This window comes from Sinocyclocheilus anshuiensis, unplaced genomic scaffold (genome assembly GCF_001515605.1).
Source record: "Sinocyclocheilus anshuiensis isolate Anshui unplaced genomic scaffold, SAMN03320099.WGS_v1.1 scaffold299, whole genome shotgun sequence".
Classification (NCBI taxonomy): Eukaryota; Metazoa; Chordata; class Actinopteri; order Cypriniformes; family Cyprinidae; genus Sinocyclocheilus; species Sinocyclocheilus anshuiensis.
The window spans coordinates 1,131,584-1,159,151 of record NW_015552565.1 but is presented as its reverse complement, the minus strand read 5'-3'; the positions used below and the strand labels follow the sequence as shown (position 1 = coordinate 1,159,151).

Genomic DNA, 27,568 nt, shown 5'->3' with positions numbered 1-27,568 from the left:
AGATGGGAATTTCATGTGGGTTTGTAGCATTTATTTAGACAAGTGTGCGTGTATAAAGAAGTACAGAATAAGCATGGCTCTATTTGCAAAGAATAGTAGCATGTGTGTGTGTGTGTGTGTGTCAGAGGTAGCAGCCATTAAAAGCCCTGACCCTTGTCTCCTCCTATCACAGCAGAGAGGTGAAGCAGTTATATGTACCTCACCATATGTGGGTCAGTGGACATCAGTGGGTCAGAATATCCTTTTGCACCAGCAGCTATTTCAGTAATTCTGACCCATTTGGACTTTGCCAGGACTTCACACTCCACTGCATAGCTGGAAAAGACCTGATCTGCTATGCCCAGAATACTCTCTCTCTCTCTCTCTCTCTCTCTCTCTCGGTGGCCTTAGCTGTGGTTCTGTCAAGAGCACACGTCACTCTCACAAAGAGGATTGGAGAAATAGACCTGGGGGCCATTAAGATGAAAAAAGGCACTTCATTGACTCAGACTTTGTGTATAAGTGTGCAAAGAGCCGCTGGCATAGAAGACATAAAACAGACAAACAAGAGAAAGCATTCAAACAAAAACTAGATAAAAACAAATGAGCTGAAACAAATTCAAAACATAGATGACACAACCAGAAAAAAGACTAGATAAAACATACCGGCAAACAAATGAGATTACCAAACAAACTAAAATAAAACAACCAGACAAAATATACTAGATAAAACAAACAAATTAGATTAAAAAAAAAACTAGTAGATGAATCAAACTAGAAAATACTAACCAGATAAAACAAGACATTAATAATAAAAAGAAAAATAGCCGATATTAATACAAATATTTAATTTCAATAACTTGCCATTTGCATTTTAAACCATATCAAAATGCTTCACCTTTTAAATAGGTAAACAAACAGACCAGAAATGGATAAAACCAAACAGGCAAACAAATGAAAGAAAACAAAGCAAATTTAGATGAAACAAAATAGAGAAAACAATCAGACAAAACAAACATTTAAAATGTGACTAGGGTGTTCTTGGTGGTTGCTAGGTGGTGTTTACTGACCCAAGTTAAAATAGTCCTCCAGTGTCTATGATATTCTTGTACCTATATCACTCAGCCTTTGATATTTTTTTCGCCTACAAGGCAAAAGTCCTCCAATTGCTTAACCTACTTATTTTGAAGTATCCTTCATGTTTATAGCACATGCAGAAGATTTAGGGTTAGGGGTTTATTCATAAACAATCAAGATAACAAAGTCTCTATAAATAAGCATTCCTCACAATGCGTCAAAACACATTGTAAATGAGTAGCTGATAAGTGCATTGTGCTCTATATCTGAAGGCTTTCTTTTCCTGTATATTTCATATGAACCAAAAGCAGATGGTTGCTGGTTGGAGACAGTAGCTTAAGCTGAAATCCTCTTAGACCTTATGGAAAACTAGTAGTTGACTGTCTTCAAAATCTAAAATATTGCATATAATGCATTTGTCATCCTGTCTGGTGAATCAAACATCTCTCTTCTCATGTGGTTACCTTGACCATGATAATGAATCTCATGCACATTTTGTGGGGAGTCCCATTCACTAAACGGTGTGACAGGGTCAAGCACACGACACAGAGTTTCAATTTTACTTTTTAAATACAATGACAGCTCATAAAACCTAAAGCTTTCCTCATTACTGCAATACATTATATGTACTATTTATCCAACTCTGCCTGCAGTCCATTGCATCCCTTACAAAAACTTTGTATTAGCATAGCCCATTTACTATGATACTAGTCCATTACCATGTTCATATTATAACTATGCTATTTACATGGGATTGTCTTTGTAGCCTTCATGTCCAAAAAAACTTTTGGTACTTGGCTTTGGTTTCTGCTCCCCCTATCGACCATTTATGGTCATTTCTATATCATCAATTTCTCACTTTCGTCCACCAGAAGAGAGCAGCATAGACCATTTTTTCATCTTCATACCTCCTCCATTGCGCAATTGCCCATATGGAAGGCGATTACACTCTGATTAAATATTTTGCTGAGCTTTTGAATTGCACACAAAGTCACCAACTGTTAATATTATGCACATTTACAAATCAGTGTATAAGAATGCTAATATTAAATTCAAACACGTTTTAGTCACTTTTACTTTACTTTTTTACTTTACATTTTAGTCACTTTTACGCATTTTCGTTGGTGCTTTCTGATGACTCGCAAAGAACATCCTGTTTCACTGGAATAACCAATAAGTTCATAGCTATTAACCACTGACTGATTTTAATAAAACGAGTTCGTTGTTTCAGGCTTATTTTATATATAGATTTAAAATAGCAACAGATGGGGAATTAGTTATTTCCGCGAATCGGTTCTTTTGAACAGTTCTGGGAAAAAAACAATTCAGTGATTCTTTTACGTCCTGACGCAATAACGTCCGTACGTCTTTTCTTGCGTGCTCGAAAATATTCCAATAAAGCCATAGGCCTATATAGATGTTACGTTTTTGTAGGGAAGCCTGTTGTAATTTAATGTGTCCCCGCTCATAAAACAATAAAATGTCACTTAGGATATGCAATCGTCGTAAATACATTTCCTGTAACGTTACATTTCTTTTGTAACATTCCTGCTCTTTGGCTATTAATGTAACTTTTCGCGCGGTAAGTAAAAAATGTAAGCACGAGCTTTTGATTCGAGAACAGCTTGGACCGGTTCGTTGAGCCAGGAATAGTTCGGACTGGTTTTGTGAACTGCTTCAAGTGATTCATTGAGAAGATTCACCTCAAAAGAACCATTCTTTCACATCGCGGGAATTTGTACAACTGCTGGAAACTCCCACTTCACACGGAGGGATTTTATATGATGTCATGACATAGGAGGCAAAACGCACAATGACACAGCGGTAATAACTTCCCAAGCAAGCAAGACCACCATCCATCCTGGTAAGGAAGACGAGCGTTTTAATTTTTGTCTTGGCTATTTTGGTTAATATTTGGGGCATTTTGTCTGACTTCTCAAAGTTACAGCAAGGAAGTATTCGTTTTCCTTATTCAGCGAAACACAATTTTCTCAATAAGTTGATGAAAATACACCAGTGTCTTATTAAATAGATAAGAAATATAAATAATTGTATTCTTAAGCCAATGTATTAACTTCCGGTATTGATGGCGTGGCTCCTGTCTGCTTTGGTTGTTTGTTTGTTTTAATAGTCAGTCCTGGACATCCGTAGTGAAACATGTCTAGAATCGGCTTTCTGAAGATCTGCTTCATCGGAACCGCGTTTTCTTTTCTGGTGGCTCTTTTTGGACTGGTTGATTCCGTCGGGGGTCTGATGTATCCTCAAGGACCCGACTGGGCAGACGACAGCTGGACGGAGAAGCATCCGACCGTGTCTCCATCACAGACTGCTGCTGCTGTCAGCAACACCAAGCGCAACGGATCGACATGATCTTCTCCACTGCCATCGGTGGCGAGTCTTTGATTGCACTAGGAGAAATAATAGCCTCGGTGTATTAAAGTTGCTGACCTACTAAAGCTTACTGTGGAATTATTTCCTCCTTTACACTACTGCGATCTGTCTCATATGTGAAATATGAGACATGAACATCAATAATGGCTAGTCGTTCTACAGCCATGTGAGGTGCCAACTCTTCACACATTACGTGTTTTGCTTTGTTATTCTGGTTTCTGCAAAGAACTTGTCTGACTTTATACAAAAAAGATAACAAATTGAAGTGTAAAAATACTACAAACAATGCTACATGAATTTGCTGGACTGCCATAAAATATTGAAATCACCCTATGGTGAAAATTGTTTTTGTAATGTTTTTAATGTTTGTTCGTTTTTATATGCTTGCTGTTTATGAAGACGACAATAACTCGGAGAATGTTAACATTTGTGTAACATGCTGTGTTTACCATGAGAAACTGTGGCATTAGGCATTTCCCCCTTTTTCTTGCATTTTGGGTAAAGTGTGTCTGAAAGATTTCAGCCAGATATCTTTCAACTAGATAAGTTTGTTACTGAAATTCACTGTTATGTACTGAACAGAATAAAAATATATACAGTTGCACTGTACATCACTATAGCAGCCTGATTTTATGCTCTAATACTTTGCTAAAGTTTTCTCGTTTTCCATTGAAATTTCCATTTGCCAAACTGTTGCTAGACTAATTTGTAATATATTTTTGTTAAACTTTCAGCTTTTTTTTTTTTTTTTTAGTTTGTGTTTTGTGACGTAATTGTTTTAATAGGAACAAATGTTGTTTATGGTCCTGATTTTCCATTGAAGTCCTCTCGTCTTTGCGGAGTCATTCTTTCATGGATAGTGACATGTCTTTGCAAAGCTGAAGTTGCGGATTGGCAGCTTTGAAAAGAACCCTGACGTAGATGATTGAGCTATATTTACTTTCCGTAAAAGCCACGGCCCCACTTTCTCATCAGAGACAGAAGAAAGTTTTTTTTTATGGGAATGGCTGTTCATTGTGAGTTTATCCATACAGCTTTCTCTGTTTAGTTAGATTTGTCATCATTTTTGATATTTTGTCAGGATGCTCCCATTAATCTAGTGACACTTTAGTTCATACAAGCGGAGTCATGGCATCAGGAAGAGATAAAGAAAATCCTTTTCCTGTGATAATTCCTTCAACCAAGATACTTGAAATTGTATAAATCTATAAAAAATATATATAATGTGAGCATCATATTTGTGTATTTGCTCATTTAAGACACTTGGCCAAAAAAATAAAAAAACACTGGGAAAATTTTCAATTTCACCTCCCAATACATTAAAATTTTACTGGTAAAATATAATATAAAGAAGATATGATCGCCCATAAGTAAATATGGCAACATACAGTACTTTTTTTTTTTTTTTAAACAAAAAACTTTTTTTAAACCTTTAACATCAATGGAACCTTTCTATTGTTCAAAAGGTTTTTTATAGTGAAAACAGTTATTTAGATTTGTTTTCCACATCAAGAAAAAAAGGTTCTTTTAAGAAATGTTTACTAAAAGGTTTTGTGGGGAGCCCAAAATGGCTCTTCTATGGCATCACTGCTTAAACTCCTTTCTGGAAACTTTATTTTTAGGAGTATGCAGGCCATATACTGCATGGGAATGCTAACAGACAGCTTTCACCGGGTATTATAGACTTCCCTATTCGTAATGTAGACATTAGTTACACATTAGTTGTGCCTGTAGGCTATATGGAGACTTGAACAGAAGTACACACACACACACACAATTGAGTACTGTGAAGTATCTGAATGTTCAGTGTTGATGCTGTCACTCCATGTTACTGTCCTTTATTTTACATATGTAGCACTTGGACGACAACAAAGAATCTAATGGCATGTATTGTAATAGAGAAACTTTGAACGTCCACCTTGACAGGAAGATGTAGCTAAGAATAGTGCTTGTGTTTCCACCCACCCTCACAGATAGGAGTTCCTCTAAAGGATATTGGAAGAAAGAGTCTCTCCTACAGGGGCTGGTCATCTTAATACTGCTCAGTTAATGCTATTACTTTATATTATTTATTATATTATATTTATATATTACTGTAAGCAGTTGTTTGGAAAAAATTGTCTACTAGCTTGGAAATTTGTCTTTGGCTCCACCCCACAAGATGGAACATGACACAATACACATTACAAAAACGGGACTGCATACGTGCATTCGCACTCTTACAGTGGCTTCCTTCTCTGGCTTTGTGCCCTGACGTTTGCGAATAAGATGCAGCATAACAAAATAAAGTAAAATCGAAAGGAGTGCTAGGAAATAAATAATGTATGGATGTAGAAGAGTACAATAAAAGACACAGTTCAACATATGAATAAAACAGCTCAGCTAAAAAATAAAAAAAAAAACAGATTATGTATAATCTTATTATACAATAAACATGCAGCTTGTGTGGGTGCAATTGTGCTTATTTTTTATTATTTGCTATTAAATTAGTAGTTTTCCTGTAACAACTCATAATTTTAAAAAAAAATTGGGATTATCTAGTACATTTTAAATTTGCTTTAAAAAATAACCAAGGATTTGAGCATGTAACAGTGTTTATCTAATCAACATGTTCATTGCTGCATCTCGTTTGGATGTTTAAAATTTCTGACAAATGAGGCAGAAATATTTTAAATACTGACATTTGCCTAAATTTTTACAGACTTCAACAGTTTTGAATGTAAATGTATAGCTCACGTTCCTCTTTTCCCTATTTATCTCTGCGTTGAATTGCACACCAATTATGTAGGTTTTGTCACATTGCACTCAAAAAAATTTGTAGGTTAAGTATATTATGTAATAACGTATTTTATCATTATTATTATTATTACAATTATTTCTTGTAGTTATTATTATGACTATTATTTATTTTATTTTTTTATTTTATTTAACCTGAATTAAAAAATGAAACTGTGGTCACATCTAATTTTTTCCCCCGAATCTTTTCTTCTCAATAGTACAATCCACTAAACAGACTGTAACTCTATCCTTCACAACCTCATTTTCCTGTTACATTAAATATGCTGTCTACTCTGACTAAAGTGTATTCGCCTCAACACCCCCAGACTTCCACAATTCTGAAAGCCGAAATCTATACATCTCATTCCTCTTTTCTCTATTTAGTTCAGTGGTTCAGTCTCATATGTTCTCCCTTTCACCCAGACATTGCCCAGCCGAGCCAAATGCTGATATAGCGGCGACATGCTAATGTTGTCTCGTCTCTCAGTTGCCCCATTTAGTGAGACCAGCAAAACTGCACACTGGTCACTAATCCGCATCTAAGAACCCCACTGATGGAAGACATCTCAGCCCTCATGTAGCTCAGGGCCACATGACTGCTGGCAGAGGGGAGGGGGTGCTAGTCCACAGCAGGGAGTGGGCCTGCATTCCTGATGCCAGTGAGCATACTTGGCATTCCTGGCTTCTCCTAGTTGCTCTCAATGAGCCATTTGACTGGCGCTGAGGATTTTTTCCCCCCAGAGTGGCAGAGTCAGCTTCTGACAGATGAGAGTTGCTGCTCGGGAGAACAGGAGACCAGTCATGCCATACTGGGATTAGAATGATGCCATTGAAATGTAACATTCACCATGGAAAATGTTGAAAAGTGCCATGAGTCATTTCAGTGTGATTTAGGTTGTTTTGGGATGGTCAAAGTCAAATAAGTACTAAAATACTGCATAAATATGTAGAAACACTAACAAAAAGAAGCAAAAAGATCTATTCCTCTGTAAAGTGCTATGACTTCAGTGTGATTTAGATTTTTTTTATTTTATTTTTTTATTTATTTTGGATGATCACAGTCAAAAGAGTACTAAAATACTGCATAAACATGTGGAAACACTAACAAAATAGTAGTGAAAATGTTATATTCCTCTGTATTTGTGTGCAATCTCTTGAATCAATTTTGTTTGTCACAAAATGTGTTTTCTCGTCCCTGTCACTCATTATGGGGCAACCCTGTCAGATACACAAATAACATAAATAGTTTTATAAATACTACAAAAATCTTACATTCACTGAAAGAAAACACTGGCATTGTTATTGTGTAATTGTATGCCATTTCCTATAAATAATTTGAAAAGTCTCACCCTGTCAGGACATAGTAGCACTATTTCTTTTATAAAAGATACATGTAATTATTCTTTCTTTAAGAATATTTAAGTGAGTGTGTATAATATTATATATCACTGTGTGTGTGTGTGTGTCCTCTGTATTTGTGTGCAATCTCTTGAATCAATTTTGTTTGTCACAAAATGTGTTTTCTCGTCCCTGTCACTCATTATGGGGCAACCCTGTCAGATACACAAATAACATAAATAGTTTTATAAATACTACAAAAATCTTACATTCACTGAAAGAAAACACTGGCATTGTTATTGTGTAATTGTATGCCATTTCCTATAAATAATTTGAAAAGTCTCACCCTGTCAGGACATAGTAGCACTATTTCTTTTATAAAAGATACATGTAATTATTCTTTCTTTAAGAATATTTAAGTGAGTGTGTATAATATTATGTATCACTGTGTGTGTGTGTGTGTGTGTGTGTGTGTGTGTGTGTGTGTGTGTGTGTGTGTGTTCTCACCTATTTAGATATAATGAGAGATCATTCCTATTCATATATAATTTAAATATATATGAAACTATAGACAGCTAGTGGAAGGGAAGTGACATGTTTTTGAAAATCAGTAAAAAAAAAAAACAGTAACTAAGAGTACCATGGTACTACTACCATGTTTTTTGACTATGCAATCCTTGTAAGACTGTTTTTTTATTTTTACATGTACCATAGTATTGTTGAACAGTTGAAGTACCATGGAATACCATGGTATGTTTGCAAGCAGCATGGTATTATCATCGGATACAGTCACTATACCATGATACTACTACAGTACTTTTTCTGTATCTTGTACTGTAGGTACTGTACATACCTATCAACACTGTCATGTCCATGTGCCACATTTAGCAGTGCTCGTTCCCCGTGCTTTAAACAGCCCCGTTTCCCGTTACGCTCAATTGTAGGCAGAGCTCAGGAGCGTAGGGTGCTGAAACCGAGGCTGTAACGTCATGCTCGACTCTAAACCTCACCCACCCTCCCAGAGGCGAGCAGCTCTTTCACAGGCACAGGCGCAGACGGACTGACTGGCTGGAGCGGATTGCCGTAAGTATCGCATTTGAGCAAGATTCTATGGGCATTACAGTCGTAGCGGCGCGTGTATTGCGCGGGAACTGTGAGGGGATTATCATGTCACCGTTTGATTGATACATTGTAGCGGCTGAACGGCGGAATGTTACAATGTTGCAGAGCAGACCGGCAGGGGTTTGCGGAAGAGCGGCTCAGATGGCTAGAATATGGCGGAGCTGGAGTGAAACAATTCAACTCCTTAGATTTACCAGACTCGGCTTTATGGCGAGAATGATCGCTGGCAACTTTGTGTAGAAGCGCCCGAGGTTTGCGGTGTTGTGTTGCGTGAAGAATGGCGTTTTTTGTTGTCTCATGCCCACGGCACTGTGGAAGTTATAGCGGAAATGGAAAAGTTGTACGAATGAGTAGTTTAACGAAGCACAGATTGTCGGCTTCAAGCCGTCAAAGCTACATTTTTCGACATGGTTTACGTAAAGAGATAGATAAGGAGTGTCAGGCGATGTGACAAAAGGCGCAATTAGCGCTTCTAATGCAGTCTTTCCTTCTAGATTTGACTGATTACCGGCCCCGCCTAGTTCTGTTCCTCAGTCGAGGGAAGATGACTACAGTTCATTCAAGAAGAATTGGAGAAAATGAGACTCGGTTTTCTTTCACGTTGGAGTGACTATCAGATCACGTAGGAATACTTTGCACTCGTGCTTTTAAGGGTTATGCCCTTATAGACTCCTAGTTGGATGTGACATTTTGAATATTGTCCTTTGAGAAGGGCTATGAAGCTGAAGTCTCTCAAAGAGGTTGTTAAAGAAGATCCCGTGTTGCTTCTCCATGCATTTTTAATGGCTTGATCTTTAATGACGGGGCTCTTGTCAAATTATAACAGCCTTTCTCCAAAGGTGACTTTACACAGGCTGTTCTGAGGTGGCTTTGTGTCTGCTTTAAAGTCTGTGTAGAAAAACCATGTCACATAAATAACTACTAAAATATGCCAGATTCCTCCTAAGCACAGTATCTGCATCTGATACTGCTTTGCTTCTGTGTGAATGAAATGCAGCATCAGTGCAGCCTTAAGGTGCGGTCACATTTACTATTGGTCGGCAATTTTTATGGACGAAATCTAGCCGCTTCAATGGGATTCCACAGGATTGGGAGTTTTGTGTGATGGCGAACTGTTTCCTATGCAGATTTCACTATTGTTCAAGTTGGTCACACAAATTGGCCGCACTCACCAAAAGAAAACTACTTGGTTTGAAAGTGACTTCAGTGTGGGCTATGCTTCATACATGGCTTTGCTGTTGACAATGGACCTTTTTTGCCTATGAAATTTTGCTGAAAATGTGACTGCACATTTAAGCATATAATATAAATTAATATTTTCATAGTTTATTTATAATTTCACATCATATTTCTGTATTCGGAATTTTGTAGAATTCTTTTAACCTTTGCATTGTTTTGGTTTAATTCATTAATACCAACTCTGCATTGTGTAAATACACCTTTTTTGTGGTGTATATGCAGCTTCTGTGTTAGTGTTAAATAGTTCAAAACTCTATTTATTGTGGAATTTGTATAGGTTTATGTTTTCTGCAATATTTATGACAAATTGTGCAACCACCAACCGAGTAAATACCATTTCCTGTTTTTGATGGGGTCTTGAGCAAAGACTTGTCATTCCCAATCACGGAATAGTAGGCAGCAATATATCTGTCACTGACAAAGGCAGATAAGTGTATGGCACCCTTACATTTCCTGTGTCAAAACTGTTTTGCCAGTGCACTAACTTCATGTGAAATATGACTAAATGCAGTCATAGCTTTGTTGTTGCTTCTTTTTTTTTTTGTCATCCAGTTTGAGTTAAAAAAAAAGATTCTGTGTAATTTATAAATGTGTACATACATGTCCAATGTGAGATACCAAGCTTGTTACCAGTACTTAGCACATTTTTGGAGTGGTGGGTCGGGACGACCCCACCCTAGTGCCGGTCTGTAGACTCTGTTGAAAATAACTAAATGAAGAGATGTGGACTTCCTTTCAAAGAAGGCTGCCCACCGTTTGAACACCCTTTAAAAATCTGGGCTGGGTCCTGGAAGAAACGTCTATATTTAGAGCCACGTCATCTATGATGTGTCGATTTCAGGTATCACTTTCGTGTAGTTCCTAGTTGTTTTGTATAATTATAGTCGTGATTGTTGCGGTTGACAGTGTGGTTCTTGCTTTGAGCTGTATCAGAACTTCCCAGCAAGTCACTTCCCAGCACTACTGCAGGAGTCAAACCGTATGCAAACAAACACGGGGTCTGTCAGGGAAGCAAATATCTCTTTGACTTTGTAAATGGCAGTTCTAATACAGCTGTCGGAACTGATTCCTCTGGAGGGCCGTGTCTGAATAACCAGACTGCTAGTCTGAATTACGCTCTGTATTCTTCTAGTGTCATGTATTATGGGTCTGTAAATGGGTATATGTTTAGGTTAGTGGTTGATTATGGGTTTTCAATTTCAGATCCTTAAACTTTACTTTTTGAGCTCCTGATATTGAATATTGAGTATTGAGAACAGCTACGACATTAGTAAGTGCTGTGGTTTCCCACCAAGGCTTTGACATTTGACTAGGAAACGGAATAGCGTTTTAAAGCCAGTGGGTAATGAGATGCCAAAACATTAACTGCCAGCTGTCGGTAACTGTTTGAGACTTTTTTTTAGAGGAACCAACTGAGCAGAAAGGAAAGGAGATGCTCTGGAGAGGAAGAGCATGACAGTGTGGGGAAAAGAAGGTTGTTGGCATCCCTCAGCAAATTGGACCGCTTCCTCTTTAGGCCAAAGGGCCTCATGAAACCTGGTGGCCCTGTCACGCCTTCCTTCCTCCTTTTAAGTCATGTGATTGTTGTTCAAGTCTAAGCGAGTGTAAAGATTGCTGATGAATGCTGTGGGTTTGGTACTGTAAATATGCTTTGTTTTTAGCAGATATCAACTGGATCTCAGTGTAAGAAATCAGAATTGGCTGTCAAGTTGTTTCCAAGGGTTACTGAGCTAATGTGGTGTAGCTCAGCTTGACGCTCACGTTTTCTAATGCTAATATCAAAGCAATTCCTCCATCTATTTCCACACATCATTGTCCTCATTTAAGCATGTAAGCCATGACTGTGGCAGCTATTTGTGACTTGCAAGATTGGGGCCTTTTCTGAGTCTATGATCCAGAAATAGGCATTATAATGAGGCTTATGATCAAATTGAAGTTCAGATATTTGTTGTTGATTTATATATGAAGAGTTTGGTTCCAAAACGCTATAAATCCATTTTGATTAATTTGAGTAAAAATGTGTTTTCTTTACCAAGAAAGTGGCAAGATGAAAACCACTATTTTCTGTTTCAAATGTTCACATAGCATCTTTAGGTTATAATAACATTAAAAATTCAAATCCAGATTTTGATTTTCAAAGATTTATTATAAAATGTTATTATTTTTTTCCCAAAATGCAATAAATCCATGACACTTTTTTTTCTTCAAAATGCAATAAATCCATTGAATCAATATAAAAGTTGTTTTTCATATTGAAACTGTTGAAAATACACAACATAGTAAGTTGATCCACATATGACAGCCTCTGAACTTGGTCAATACTAATCTTATTGTTGATCACAAAGTACAAAATAAATGAGGAAAACTAGGAAGCCGGGTGTATTCAAAGCGCCGCCATTACTGTCTAGAGTGCGTGGAATGGTGCGCTGTGATTGGTTGAGCGGATATATCGCATTCTGCAGAAAAGGGAGACTGGCGTTTGTCGCGGTTTGGAAAAAAAGGGAGAAAACATGACCGAATAACTCGGCGGATATCGCATTTTGCGTAAAATTAAAAATGGACTTTTCAATACCGACCAGATACAAAAGGCGTTTATCGCGTTTTGGAACCAAACTCTTCATATGTACATTATATATGAAAAGTGGTGTTAGTAATATGTTTTTTTTTTTTTTATTCTTGAAAGAAAATGCTGCTTTTATTCAGCGAGGATGCATTACATTGATAAAAAGTATCAATTTAGAAAAAGAGCTGCTCACCTCTGAAGATAGTAAAGACATTTATAATGTTACAAAAGATTTATATTTCAAACAAATGCTGTTCTTCATCAAAGAATCCTGAAAAAAATGCATCATGATTTCCACAAAAGTATTAAGCAGCACAGTAATGTTTCTTGAGCATCAAAATGATCACGTTACACTGAAGACTGGAGTAATGGCTTCTGAAAATCACAGGAATAAATTCAATTTTAAAATATATTAAAATAGTAAAGAGGTATTTTAAATTGTAATGTTTCACAATATTACTGTGAAATAAATGCAGCAGTGTAAGAGACTTCTCACAAAAACATTAAAGTATTACTGATCCCAAACTTTTGAACAGTAGTGTATGTTATTTTTAAAGACTTTTAAGAGCTGCATGAAATTAGTAAATAATTTTTCAGCCATATTAAATAATTTTTTTTTTACATTTCATGGCACCATTGTGTTTACCAAAAGAGTAAAAACCTCATTAAAATTAGTGTTTTTGAGCAGTGCAATGAACAGTTTGAAAAAACTCACTGAACTGATTCCCAGCTTTGGTGGCATTTTTACTATTGAGGTATTTGAGACGTTAAAAAAATATATTATGTCTTTATTTGAGTATTGACACAAGGCCAGTAACAGCCTAAAAAGTAAATATAAATTCATTTAAAAAGTATATACAAATGTTCACAATGTTAGTTTATTTTTATTTTGCACATAAATATTAGATCTACTACCCAGCCTTTATGATGACACATTCTATTAGGCTGTGATTTGATTTAGAAATGCACAACAAAATGGTTTGAGCAAGAAGTTCATGAAGCGGTATTGCTCATTTGTCTGCAGAGAATTATGTGTGTGTAAACGCATCCCTGGGGTCTATATGCTGTAGTCAGTCAGACGTCAGATGCCCTGCCATGTGTTGACATTTGACACTAGAGGTTGGGCTGAGTTCTCATTGATCTCGTCTCCCGTTGCTCCTTTTCCTTCCATAATCTACCTCCCGACTTGTTGTTTTCCAGTCTCTAAGCAGCTTACTGGTTCTAGCAATAGAAATCATGCTATTGCCTTAGTCTTATTGGCATTGTTTTGACAGGGGATGTTTGACACCCCTGCCCTTTGAGCCAGTGTTCATAATTGTTCAGGGCATCAGTTGCCATGTAGTTTAGTGTAACTAGATCAGAAGTGGGGCAAAAATTCTGCCTCGATGTAAATGCCAGTGCAGATCTCTTTATGTTTATGTATTAAAGGAATAATTCGTAGTTAGTTACTCAAACCCGTATGACTTTCTTCCGAGAAAAACAAATGGAGATGTTTTGCAGAATGTTCACACTGTTCTTTAACATACAGTACAATGAAAGTGAATGGTAAATGACAAACTTGTCAAACTCCAAAAATGAGAAAAAGTAACATCTCACCAGGTTGTATATTGAATAAATATTGAATATGTGATTATTTAAATTGCATACATGAGATTTAAAAGCTGTGAGAGGTATAGTTTACTTTAGTGCATGGATCAAACTATTCAGAAAGGTTCCATATTGACATCTGTGGTTCCATGAAGAACCTTTAACATCCATGGAATATATATATATGTATATAAAAAATGTTCTTCAAACTAAGAAACAAATGGTTCTTGAAAGAACTGTTCAAGGTTCTTTGGAGAACTTTAGTGGTTCTTCTGTTGCATCGGTGCTTAAACACGCTTTTGGAACATTTATCTTTAAGTGTATGAACTGCTGTTTTGATTTCATGGTGCTTTTTTAGCTTGGTCACCATTCACTGTTATTGTATGAAAAAGAGCAGCATGAACATCCTGCCTAACATCTCTTTTTTTGGTCAGCGAAAGAAAGAAAATAGGTTTTGAAGAATGACATGAGGGTAAGTAAACAGTGACAGAATTTTCTGTTTCTGTTTCTGCGAACTGAAATTGAGACCGCACTGGTTGAGAGGATGTGAGAAAAAGTGTTCAGTTTGGTAAATGATTTTAGATGCTTTCTCAGCAGAGTAGGAAGAAGGAAACATCTGATTGTGAACCCGTGATTGCTACTCAATGTTTTTTTTTCACTCATTCTCCTTGACAACCTGTAACCTGGGTGAGTTGATTAACTTGCAAATAACACAATGGGATTCATCACAGATTTTGACCGGTCCAGTTAAAACGGCATCATTTATCGAAACAAAAGCCTTTTCTATCTGTTACATGAGCCCCGGGGTCACTGAATCTTTTCAACTTGTTTTTTAATGCTGTTGTAGCTCAGATCAAAAGGTTTAGCATACTAGCATTTTAAACCTTTACATGTTCATCAACAGTGTTGTCTCATTCATAAACATTGCTCATAATAAGCCTTGTGTGTATTAGTAAGCCTAAATTCTGATAATTTGACACAATTAGATTTCTTTTGAACAAGTTGAAAACAATTGATGGCAAACAGTGAACCAGACTGCTGTTAGATACTATGTCATTATACCTTTTATTTCAGTCTGTCTCTGATGTAACGGCCCTCTGCTTGTTCCTAGAGATAATTACATGGTTTCATCCAGATTTGAGTTAGAAAAAGAGCCGTGTTAAAAACACAACAAATACGGTGTTTGTTTTCAGCCCTGCTTTGGTTTGTGTTAATTATAGACAAGAGACCAGTTTATGTAGTCATTACCACTAGACTGTGTTGCTTTGACACAGATTTACTGCAGGCCATGAGTTTGCCATGCTAAATTTGCCGGAGCTTTGATATTGCATCTGTAGCCGGCTGCTAGCTGAGGTGCTAATAACTTTGCTGGCTGGTTATTGGCTCCATCCTGAATGCAACAGCACCTTTGGCTCTGAGTTTAGCCAAGTCTGGCGTATCTCTCACCTGTAGCCTTATCCGCCACAGCTCTACTGGAGTTCAATTCCGCATGGGGATGTTTCACTTCATGGCGGATATACTTGTGGCCATTTTTACTGACTGGTTCCAAATGCAATTAAACATTCATTTATCTTTCATAAACTTGCCATAGCCTGTTAAGTGGGCACACGACTTCCAGCTGTTGTCATTATCATATGTTACTCTTTTGCTAATTATATATTATGGCCGATGTTAAAAATTCTACAATATTTTATCTAAATAAATGTAAAAAATAAAACAAACTAAAATCATTTTAATGCTACGTGATTTTAGGCATCACACTAGTATAAGGCACACTATGACAAATGGAATTTAACAATATAATTAAATTATTCGTTTTTAACAATAAAATTTAAGTTTGTGTTAGATGATGACAAAGGTAATGTAGTGGAAAAAAAGGGAAAATGTATATTAAGCATTGACCGATATTGAAAAAAATAAAATAATAAAAAAATCTTGAATATAATACAATAAGCAATACATATATATATTGTGCATCCTTATTTTATAACCAAATTGAATGATATAATGATGATATATACATAATATGATTGTAATTGACTTTTTCTTCACTCAGTGTTTTAATCAAAGTTCACAAACAAAAAAAATGTGTGTGTGTGTATATATATATATATATATATATATGACAGTATTGGTTATGAAATATTGTCTGATTAATCGGGTTCATAGTAAAAAATGTCTTTTAGAATTTTTGCTTAGATTTGCCCTAAACATCTTAGAAGTACATACAGTAAATTCTTGCCTTCTGCTGCACACTTTTCTAGAAATGCTGCGAGTTAGCCTTAATGTTTAACCAGACATGAAAATGTGCATTACGTTTGTGTGCTACCACTTTACTGAGAGAAGTAACTCCTACTGGAAAACCTACGAAAGCTTCACGAGTGTGTTTTATTTATGGCACCGTAGTGAAGAGATTTTGCTCAAAGGAGGAACCCACTGCTGAGAAAAAGATAACACGGACCGTATGATCGCTTGATGGGTTTTATTTGGGCGCTTGTCTTCAGGGACATGGGAAACACTTTGATGGAACCTGGCACACAAAGACCAGCTTATAGGATTCCAAGGACCTCTTCAATCACAGTGAATATAGACTGGTTTCTCAGCATTTATGGCATTTTAGGGTGGCCTTACACATGAGGAGGAGGCCAGGGCTAAGTCAGGGTCAGAGGTCAGGCTTTGGGCCTCCTGTGTTTATGGGGTTACAGGTCTTGGTAGAGACTCATAGAGCAATGTATACACAACCTCATTAAAGTAATAGATTGTGGGAAATTTAAAATGTGGTAAGGAAGGGGTTGAAGAATCCCCATGTCGAAGGTTTAATAGAGTCTTCATGGAGTTCTCAGCTAACTACAACCCTTTTAATAGAGTAAATTGAAGCATTCAAGTCATAGATACATGATACCATTAGTGAAGTACTTCGAAGTGGCAGCATTTTTTTTCAATACTGGAGAAGCTAGTGGTGCAGAAATTATGCACTTCACTTTAAATAACAGGAAAGAGAAAATCTGAATGAAGGATATTGAGATACAATTTTAGACCGTGTAAGAGATGAGTTTTAGCAAGTTTAAACAATAAAAAATTTAAGACTTTCTTGCTGCAAAACTCAAAGATGCAGTGCAACATCCATAGACATTCAGTTTGAGTTTGTCGTGTCCCAGGTGGATTATAAATACTCTCACAAACTGATTTTATTCATATATAGTCATTTTTACTTTTTAAAAATAATTTTATATTTTAATAATACAAAAATATTTTTTAAGTAAACCATATAAAATGTATAGGATATAACTTTTTTTTTTTTTTTTTTATAACTTTTTTTTTCTTTATTTTAAATTATTACAAAAAAAATTCTTTATACATCATATTTTATTATTTTTGTTTCTTTTTATATTTTTGTATAAAAAATATATATGATTGTATGAAATGTAAACTTTTTTTTTGTGTGTGTGTGTTGGACAAGCAGAAAAAAAGTTCTTAATGTTGAGCCTTGGTTTCTGACAGCAACTTTACATTTTATAGCAGCAGTTCTCTTTAAAATGTGGGCTTGATTATAGATATCTTGAAAGCCATACACTTGTAGATTTGTTATTTGCTTAATCCAGTCTGCTGCTCCGATTTGTAGCTGTCAGCTCAGGCCAGTTGTTGTTTTGTGTGGCTCTCAAATAGACGTCCTTAAACAGCTTTTTTTTTTTTTTTTTTTAATAATTTTTTTTTCTTTATTTTAAATTATTACAAAAAAAATTCTTTATACATCATATTTGATTATTTTTGTTTCTTTTTATATTTTTGTATAAAAAATGTATATGATTGTATGAAATGTAAACTTTTTTTTTGTGTGTGTGTGTTGGACAAGCAGAAAAAAAGTTCTTAATGTTGAGCCTTGGTTTCTGACAGCAACTTTACATTTTATAGCAGCAGTTCTCTTTAAAATGTGGGCTTGATTATAGATATCTTGAAAGCCATACACTTGTAGATTTGTTATTTGCTTAATCCAGTCTGCTGCTCCGATTTGTAGCTGTCAGCTCAGGCCAGTTGTTGTTTTGTGTGGCTCTCAAATAGACGTCCTTAAACAGCTCTGTGGATTTTAAATTAATCCCAACATCTTCAGATAGACTCAGGGACTGTGTATAGTGCACTATTGTAGAGCTCTCCTGTATCATCTGCGTGTATATGACCCATTCATGTGTATATGAGTCTCTCTGTTTGCACATTTGCACATCTTTTGAACGCCAGTCTCTTTTATGTTTTAAGACTCATTTTTTTCCAGCTCCAATGAGCAGCGCGTTCATCTCTCCTGGGATGTGCGCGCACCAAATGTATATTTGCATGCGAGTCTTCGCCTATTTGTACAATGCCGCACGCCACGTTTTACCTCCCGCTTGCCTCTCTTGTCGAAATATCCGTTGACTTTTCTATGGAGTGACATGTTCAGACTCCCTCCGATGAATCCCGTGGGAGAACGTGGTGCTTCTCTCCATGCTCCTCAGAATAGCAAAGCTAACCACCCCTGCAGATCCCAGCAGTCTGTTCAGCTCCGAGAAAAGAAAGCCACCAGGCACCAATAGACACGAGCAATCCCGGCAGGCTGACTGTCTTTCCTCTGCTGTCCTCCTAATTCCATTTGCACTGGAATTGACTAAATGACTTTGTTTGCTTATAAAAGTAGTTTTTCTTAGCTTGATCTATTCAAACAGAAAGCAATTACAGTTTAATTATCCATCTTCCTGGGGCCATAAATGTAATTGATTTGGACCTACATTTTGACCATAATTAGCTTAATGATTGCGGTTTATTACTGCACTTTTATATGCAATAGCTGAAACAACACTTCATTTTGCAGAGGGATTTCCCTTTGTGTGTGGATTTTTACTGATGTGTCAAGGCATAACATCCATTAAAACTGGAGGGAACACTTACATTTTCTTCTGCCATTTCATTTTTTTTTTCTTTTGACCATCGTTTGACAAACAAATTGTAGCTGGCCACATGCAATGATGCCATTTAGAAGTCGCCAATTAATATTCAAGCTTATGAGTGCCACCCACTTTTCAGAATGCACCTGTTGATGTGTATCCTCTAATGACGTCTTTTGGTTTGTCGTAAATGGTATCATTTTTCAGCTAATTCATTTATTGTGTGCTCAACACTTTACTGAGCAGAGTGTGGAGTCTAAATTTCCGAACTGACCTGATTGATAGTTTTCACTTACCTTCAGATATTCTAGGCGCAGATCTGTCTTGGAAAAAGACCATGATGAGGTGTATTGCTACCAAGTGTCACATAGAGTTCTGTAGGTCTCCCTCAAACCAGACTCATCTCAGTATCTCATTATTAGTGGCGCATGATTGTTTTAGTTGTTTTTAGGAACTTCTGGAACATGCTTCTCTCATTTCTTTGTCAGAGCATAATGGTAAAAGCACACTAGGAAACTAAGGGGTTACTCTCCACAAGTGTGGAAATCCCCATAAGTTCTTAGTGAGGTTTATCTTTTTTCTTTTTCTTTTCCAGTTTATCACGTTTGCTTTTTCAAACTTTCTAACAGTCATTGAGAAAGATGTTTTGGGTGCCAATATTTTCAACATGCGCACACTGGGAAAATGTGCCTCTACATACGTTATTGCAGAACTCCACAAATGTACCTATATGTACAATTCACTGCAGTTTTCAGTTACACTTTATTTGGTAACACTTTATTTTAAGGTGTCCTTGTTACAGTGTAATTATACATAAGTACTGAGTAATATTAGTTAACTACATGTACTAATTATATGGTTAGGATTTGGGTTTGGCTTAGGGTTACTTGCATGTAATTATGCATAATTAATTGTTATTATTATAGTAAGTACATGTAACGTATAACATGGACACCTTAAAATAATGTGTTACCCAGTTTTCAGCTGAAATTAACACTTAAGACATCAACAAAAATGATTCCTTTTCACATGAAATATGATTACAGGGAGCAGATTATTTATTAATAAGGACTTATTTTCACATACTATGTTATGACTTCAAAACACTTTTACCATAGTGCATGATTTATAAACTAATGCATTTTGATGTTTGCGTCGCATAACCAGATCCATATGCATGGTTTTTCTGATGTGGTAAATTTGCTCGATAGCTCACCTGGTACAGCATTGCGTTCGAGTATGAGTCCAGTAAAACATAAAACATGCTAAAAGAGCACAGAGTTGTAAAAACAAGCAAAAATGGCTGCTTTAGCAAATGTGTTTTTTTTTCTTTTTGTCACGGTTTTGTTAACACTATCTGGTAGGTTTAAGGGCAGGGTTTAGTGTAGGTTGTGCATTATTTTCAAATGGCTTTAATCTTTTAGTGCCATTGACTGGACATTTCATTTCTGAACTGTCATAAGTACAACAACCAATGTAATAAAACATTGACAGATTCGCTGTCATTTGTTTTAGATCAAACTGAATGCGCTTTTAGTGCCACTAACTGGACATTTCACTTTGTTTACAGTTTTATGATGAGATTATTTTTTGTTGTTTTTTGGCCTATGAATTGATTCTTAGGTCAGGTGCTGTGCCTCCAAGTGAAGACACTCTTATAGTTCTTCAGCAGTATCCCCCCCCTTGGAACGGGCAGACAGGGTAGACTTAAAGTTCAATCCTTTTCATCTGCCTTGGACAGTATCTTTTCATCATCTTGCACAGTGGGTGTTCACTTAATCAGAGTGGAGGGAAATGCCACTGAAGAATGTCAGTCTTCTGAAATGGGGTGGGTATTTTCTGTCTTTTGAGATGATGTGGGCGTGGTCTGGGTTCTGAGATGGGGGTGTGGCCTGATGGGCCTGCTATTGGGTGGGTGTGGTCTGTGCGCTGAGATGCAGTGTGGGTGTGGTCTGTGTGTCATGAGACAAAGTGGGCGTGTTCATAGATTAGGTGGGTGTGGGTCTAGATCCTTAATATTACACATCCTCATCACAGCTGCAGTGTTTTTTTGTTTTTTTATGGAGACTTTGTTCATTTCCTTTTGCTGTGTCACTTTTGTGAAGCATTGCAGTTCACCAGCAGTATATGACGATGGTTTAAGCAGTTAACGCAGTTTCTCTAGAGAGGGAACTTATGTTCATACTGAGAGTAGTGGCGTTCTTATAAGCCTCTGTCCAGTACTTGATTTAGCTACAAGCACTTAGATGTCTGACAGATATTTTAAACTGTGTCTAGGGACTCAGTGATACTAGTCAGCTAAAATGCAGATTAAATTTTAATAAACATTGCATAGTTTGTTGCTTGGATGTTCAGAAGGGCTTAAAAGAAATTTGTTCACCCAGAAATAAATATTCTGTCATTATTTACTCACCTTTATGTTGTTCCAAACCTGTAACAGAAGTAGATGTTTAGCAGAATGTTCAGACTGCTCTTGCACACACTGAAGGAGGACTGATTCTGTGGAGCTTCAGAAATGACAAAAAGAGGTCATTCAAATTATTTTTTTTAAATGATATATATTCCAGTATGATAGCTTTCTGTGAATAACAGACCTATTTTTTTTGTTTGTTTCTTGTACTCCAAGTCTGTTGTTCTTCTGCATTTTCAAATTAGCCTATCATGATACATGACCACTAACAGCTTTTGGTATCATTTATGTAAAACGTGGTCCGACTTAAAAATGTGGAGATTTTCAGTGCATAATGGCTGAATGTTTGGTCATTTTCTTTGATCTGAATTTGCACAGAACACGTTTCTGCAGGGAAAAAAAATGTAAGAAAGGACATAATTTTAATTTGAGCACCACATTTTTTTCTTGCAAAAGATGTGTCTGATGTCAAAGACATCTGTCTAGTGCATGTTTACAGAAAAAACAATGCTTATTAACAGTCCTTATTAACTTTCATTGTATGCAAAATAGCAATATGAACATTCTGCTAAACTTCTCGTTTTGTGTTTCACGGAAGAAAGTCACAGTGGTTTGTATCAGTGTGAGGGGGTGTACAAAATGACAATGTTCTCTCTTTAAAAAAAGAAACAAAAGAGTAAAGGGAGAAATTGTGTGAAATGCAAGCTAATGTATAAAGCCTCTGTTAGCCTGAGCATTTCATTTGAAACTTAAAGGTGACATATAATGAAAATCTGACTTTTCCAGGTTTTAAGTGTTATAATCAGGTCCCTGGTGCATCTACCAACCAAGGAAACGTGAAAAAGATTAACCCAGTAGCTTTGTTTTGGTAAGCCTTTTTCTGCAAGCGTCTGAGAAAACGAGCGCGTCTGATTTTGCTCCCCTAGTGACGTTGCAAAGGGATCTCATTATAATATTACCGCCCCTTAATCTGTAAGTTTCCACCCACGCCGCCGTCATTTTGATTTCACAAGCGACAATGGTGTAACAGTTCTAATGCCATGGCAAAAGTTTGAGCAAAACATGCTAACTGTTCTGTCATTGGCTGCACAGACCGACTGTTTTTGTAACTCGTGTGTGTTTTTAACGTAAACGTGTGTGTGAATGAGAACTTAGTTTAGTACTCGCATGCTGTGACAGCCGCTTTCTGTCCGTGTGCTTCGGGTGTGTGCTCTCAGAAAACCGTATATCACAAGTTTAAACTCATATGGTTTAAAACGCGCGATAAACATGATGATCAGAACCAAAACAGATGTTTTTTAGCAGGTACGAGCTGTAATGGCACAGCTCTATTTTGGAAAAGGGGGCGGGGAGCAGCAGCTCATTTGCATTTAAAGAAACCGGCCCGAAAAACAGCGCGTTTCTGCTTTCTCTCAAAATAGGCATTTTCAAAATGATATAATAAATGATCTGTGGAGTATTTTGAGCTAAAACTTCACAGACACATTCTGGGGACACCAGAGACTTATATTACATATTGTAAAAAGGGGCATAATATGTCTAAGGAGACTAAGTACTGACATTAAAAACTCATTCATGTATTTCTCCCTCATCCACAAACACACCACATACAGTACACACCATCTTGCATCATTTGTGTTGCTGTTATGCTCTTCACATGATGGCTGGGTTTTGTAGAGCGTGCCAGTCCGCCAGGAGCATATCCACTTACCGAGGTTCATCTCATTTCTGAGCGGATTCAGGTTTCAGGGTTCCAGATCCAAGAGCAGATGCGTGATCAGTAGTGCTCACGAAAGCTTTCTTATGCAAAGAACCTAGAGATGCTGGCGGTGAATCAGCTCCTGTCTCATGTGTGGTCATGATGACCTCACCTGCGGGAGTCGAGCATGCACACACTCTGCTATGTTTGGCATTCTGCTCACACACGCATGCCCGTGTATGTCAGAAAGATTAAAGAAAAAAGAACAGACCGGTGCAGAGAAATAATGTGCTAGCGTTCCCTGCTTATTCTTCACCACACATTGTCTTTGTCTCCCTCTTTCTCTTCCTCTTGTGTCCCCCGTCTTCAGTCACACACTCTTTAGGTCAGTGTGTTAGACAGCCTGGCCTGAAGCCAGGAGCTGTTGGTGAGGTAAGGACTCATAGATCTGCTCTTGCAGTCTGGAATGGGAAAAATAAACACAATAACCACAACCTAACTCCCCCACTCCTCTCGCTACTGTGTCAATTTCTTTAATATCCAGAAGCATTGCAGACTATTTTGTTCTTGCAGAGGATTTTTAAGGGGAGGTATCATGGAAACGGGATGTTGTTGTTTTTTTTAAATAAGGGTTCAGTCTGCCAAGCCCATATATGGATTTATTTTTCTACGTGAGTGTTTTAATTTTTGGCCTAAATGGCACCATCAGCCGCCCTCTAATTTTCTGATGTTTAAATTCCATCAGATGCCAATAATTATTATTTTTAAGTTACGGCCAATAACCGATAAATGGCTAATATTAACCTTTCCAATTAAAATGAAATCTAAGTTACTAAAAGTTAAAATCACTCATTTTAAATGCTACAAATGAATTTAGCGACCACAGCATAATGTGCAGTATGATAATCAATATGGTAGTGAGATATTGCGAACTTTTCATGTATTGACTTTGTCAATTTTCCCAAAAAAAAAAAAAAAAAAAAGTATGTTTTCAGTGATACGTTCAGGAAGTTGATGCATATACATGTACATAAAATACTAAATAATTAATAATTATTAATATAATACATATGATAAAATATGAATAATATACAGTATATATATATATTATTCATTTTATTTATATTTATTTTGCCTTGTATTTAGCATGACCTCTTTACTTAATTACGCCTGACTGAAGTTTGACTGAAGTTTGTGGAGTGCAGGTTAGCCAGTCGTATGGTCGTTTGCATATTGATCTCTTAAAGGTATTATTTAAAACCGGGTCAGAGAGAGTTTAAAACGACCAGGTAAAACTAAATGAATGCTGTTATTGGTCTCAGAAACCTTGACTAACATTATAAGTGGACTTCAGGGAACAAGAACTGCTACATAAGTGTAGAATGTGGCCCTTTTAAAGCACGCTCAAGCTTACTGGGCAGCTCGCTTTCTCTAATGCTTCTCTAAAATAGTTTGAAGCAGAATGGAGCCCAGTGCGGAGATGAACCATAAAAGCTGCCCGTTGATTGCTGACGCATTATCTGATGTGTGCTTTGGATTTGGACTGCCGACATCACACATCGGTGACTGTGAGTTTCCTTATAAAGACACAAGACAGCGGTTGCATGGGGCCGCCCCTTGATTCTGAGAAGGGAGCAGCTTGTGGTTTATTAGGCGCAGCTATCTGGTTTCCGTCGCTGCAGGGAAGCCTGGGAGATGGAAGGGCCTGCTGCCTAATCACAACCAGTAAGAGCTTCCTGGCACCCCTCGTCCACGTCAAAAAAAAACATGCAGTGCAACTTCTCCTGTCAGGCTCCGATGAAGCCCTTAAATCGACCTCAGACCAGCTGCTGCTTTCCCCGCCCTCTGTTGATTGAGTGTGTATGTGTGTGTATTTAGTTTCTTACGCCAAACCACTACCTTCTATTTGTTCTCCTGCATGTGGCCGTCAGGAGTGTAAGAGCAAATGCTGTAGTGGGTGTGTACGGCATGTGTGTCTCACATCTGGCAACCCCATGCTTTTGGTTAGGGGCTTAAAGAAGGGGTCTGAAATGTAATGCGCAAGTTTCTCAACACAAAAATCTATACCATCACAAGCTTGTTGCGTTATTGTCTTGAATATAGTCTCACTAAATAATATTGTCCTTTTTGGGTGTGTTTGTGTACAAAGGGAAGGCCAAGTTGACCCAAGTTGATTTTTTTATATCATGTTTACTTTTGAATGCATTAATTCGTTTTGACATTATAACTGTTTTGTTGTATTCTTTGTGGTTTAAGAAAATGTAATTGAAATTAATGAATTATATTAGTATGAGTAAGGAAGCACTGCAGCAACAGGTCAGTGCCAAAAACATCTTACGAAGGTAAGATTAAGTCCATAAAGTGTTGTTTTTTTCGTTTAAATAAATTTATTAATGCAGATTTGTAACAAGTTTAGTGTATTTCCTATGCATTTAAATGCATGTTTTAAATATTGTTTACTTTGTATTATATTGACTTCATTAGGACACGGAAGGAGTAGAAAAAAAACATACATATATATATATATATATATATGTGTATATATATATGTATGTATATATATATATATATATATATATGTATATATACATTTATTTATTTATTTAAATATGTATACATTTAATTTATATAATCCACACAAAGCCAATAATTACGTGTTTTATTTTGTGCTACCTTTAACATATTAACCATTAAAAAAAATGAATTAATAATTTTTTTTAATCGATTGACAGCCCTAATTAGTGCACATGACATTTAAAACTAGATAATGCATCTTTATGTCCCTTTTTTGTTTTTGAATAATTTATGCAGCAATCATTAATGATTGTATTCATCTCCCCGAGAATGCGAGGACCACTGGAGCCTTATTGTAGGGTTGTTCCAGTGTTCACTAATAGGTACTCTGTTATTGTTGATGCCCAGACTTGTTAGTGGTGAGCATTGGCTTGCTGATGACTGCATGTAAGTCAGCTGTGGCAGCACTTCAGTCTCTCTATCTAGGGTGAGTGTAAAACATCTGAACGAAGACATCTTCCCTCTAGAGAGCAAGTAGGGACATGAACATCCCCAGAGTGGATGAGAAAGTTCAGATATTCTGTTACTTGCTTATCTGTGCACTGTTATAGCGCTATTAAAGTATATAAAAGTGTGACAAGGGGATGAAGCTCAGCAGTTTGGGTCACTAAAAATGGTTATATTTTGGCAAATTGTTGGAAGGTGTGATTTTAGTTAGCTAAATGTTCTTGTAAATATGATGCCAGTTGTACTCCCTTCTTTGTTCTGGTAGTAGAATCGATCAGTAACATGGAGAGTGTTTGCAATTTGCCACATTTTAAAGTTGTGGCGTAATGTAACTAGCAACCAATCTTTTCCTCCATGTAGTCAAATGGTTCTATCTAGTCTAGTGGTTATTGATTGGATGGAGGCAGATATTAATGCAAGCTTGTAGTTGATTGTAAGAAATGGATGGATTTTAAGCTGACTAAATAATTGGAGAAGTCTGTCATGGAAGATCGAGTTAAGACATTTTGATTTAATTACAAAATGTAATTCTTTTTGATTACAAGCTGAAAAAAAGGAAACCTAGACATAAGATGCATTTAACAAATAAATAGGGCAGAAATTTCCATTTCATGCTGACTTAGTTATTAGTGGCACTTTTAAAGAATCATCACCGATTTGTAGTTCTAGAATTTACTTCTATTGTATCTATTACTTCTATTATATCTATTACTGCTATTTTTGAAAATTGTTTTATCATTAGATGTTTTTTTAATGTGTACATTTGTGTACAGTTGCAGCTGTTGTTCGTTTCTGCGTTAAATTGTGGATGAATTCATGGTTAGCTGAATGAAGGGTGACTTTACTGACACACACACACACAGTTCATCCACCCTTAAGTCCCGTTCACACTAGCAGCGACAAAAGTCGCTTCATGTCGCCAGGGGCTGGCGATGAGGTTGCTAGTGGGCGTTTGGCTGTCGCTCCCGAAAGTCGCTCTTCATTTGCATAAAGTTGAAGGATTCTGAACTTTGTCGCGTTGCTGGACACGCCCCATCCGGTCGCCAACGGCCGCTGTCGCTCGTGTCGCTGGAAATCGCCAGCTATCCATTGAAATGAATGGGATTGTGTCGCTTTGCTGTTGCGTGTCGCTTGTAGTGTGAACGGGGCTTTAGACTGACCTCATAATGCTGAATTGAATGGTTTAATCCAACAATGGTACTCTTTTTATCTTTTTCTCTCACTATTTTTACTCATTCGAACACTCATTCTCAAGAGGAACATGTATTTTTAACCATTTTCCCAAGTGGAGTTACATACTTTAGCTATAGAAATGTTTCACAGTCGAGTCCTTTCCAGTTCAAACACCCTGTATTTGCATTGATGTTATTTCTGGTGTGATGGAAAAACAGCCAGAACATTCTCAAGCGTTTCAGTGCTTCCTCAGACCAGAACTGGCAACGCCCAGGCTC

At 36.8% G+C, this 27,568-nt stretch overlaps 1 protein-coding gene across 2 annotated transcripts in view; it reads left to right on the top strand.

The window, feature by feature from the left end:
* Positions 1 to 8,526: 8,526 nt before the first annotated feature.
* The window catches only part of LOC107664881 (ras-related protein Rap-1b), a 59,026-nt gene continuing 39,984 nt past the window's right edge, over positions 8,527 to 27,568 (top strand). Inside the window, exon 1 of one of the 2 annotated variants that reach the window (XM_016455570.1) lies at positions 8,527 to 8,643. The gene's annotated coding sequence lies outside the window, so the exon portion shown is untranslated. Of the gene's footprint in view, positions 8,647 to 27,568 lie in introns of both variants that reach the window. The other variant, XM_016455569.1, reaches the window with a different exon arrangement.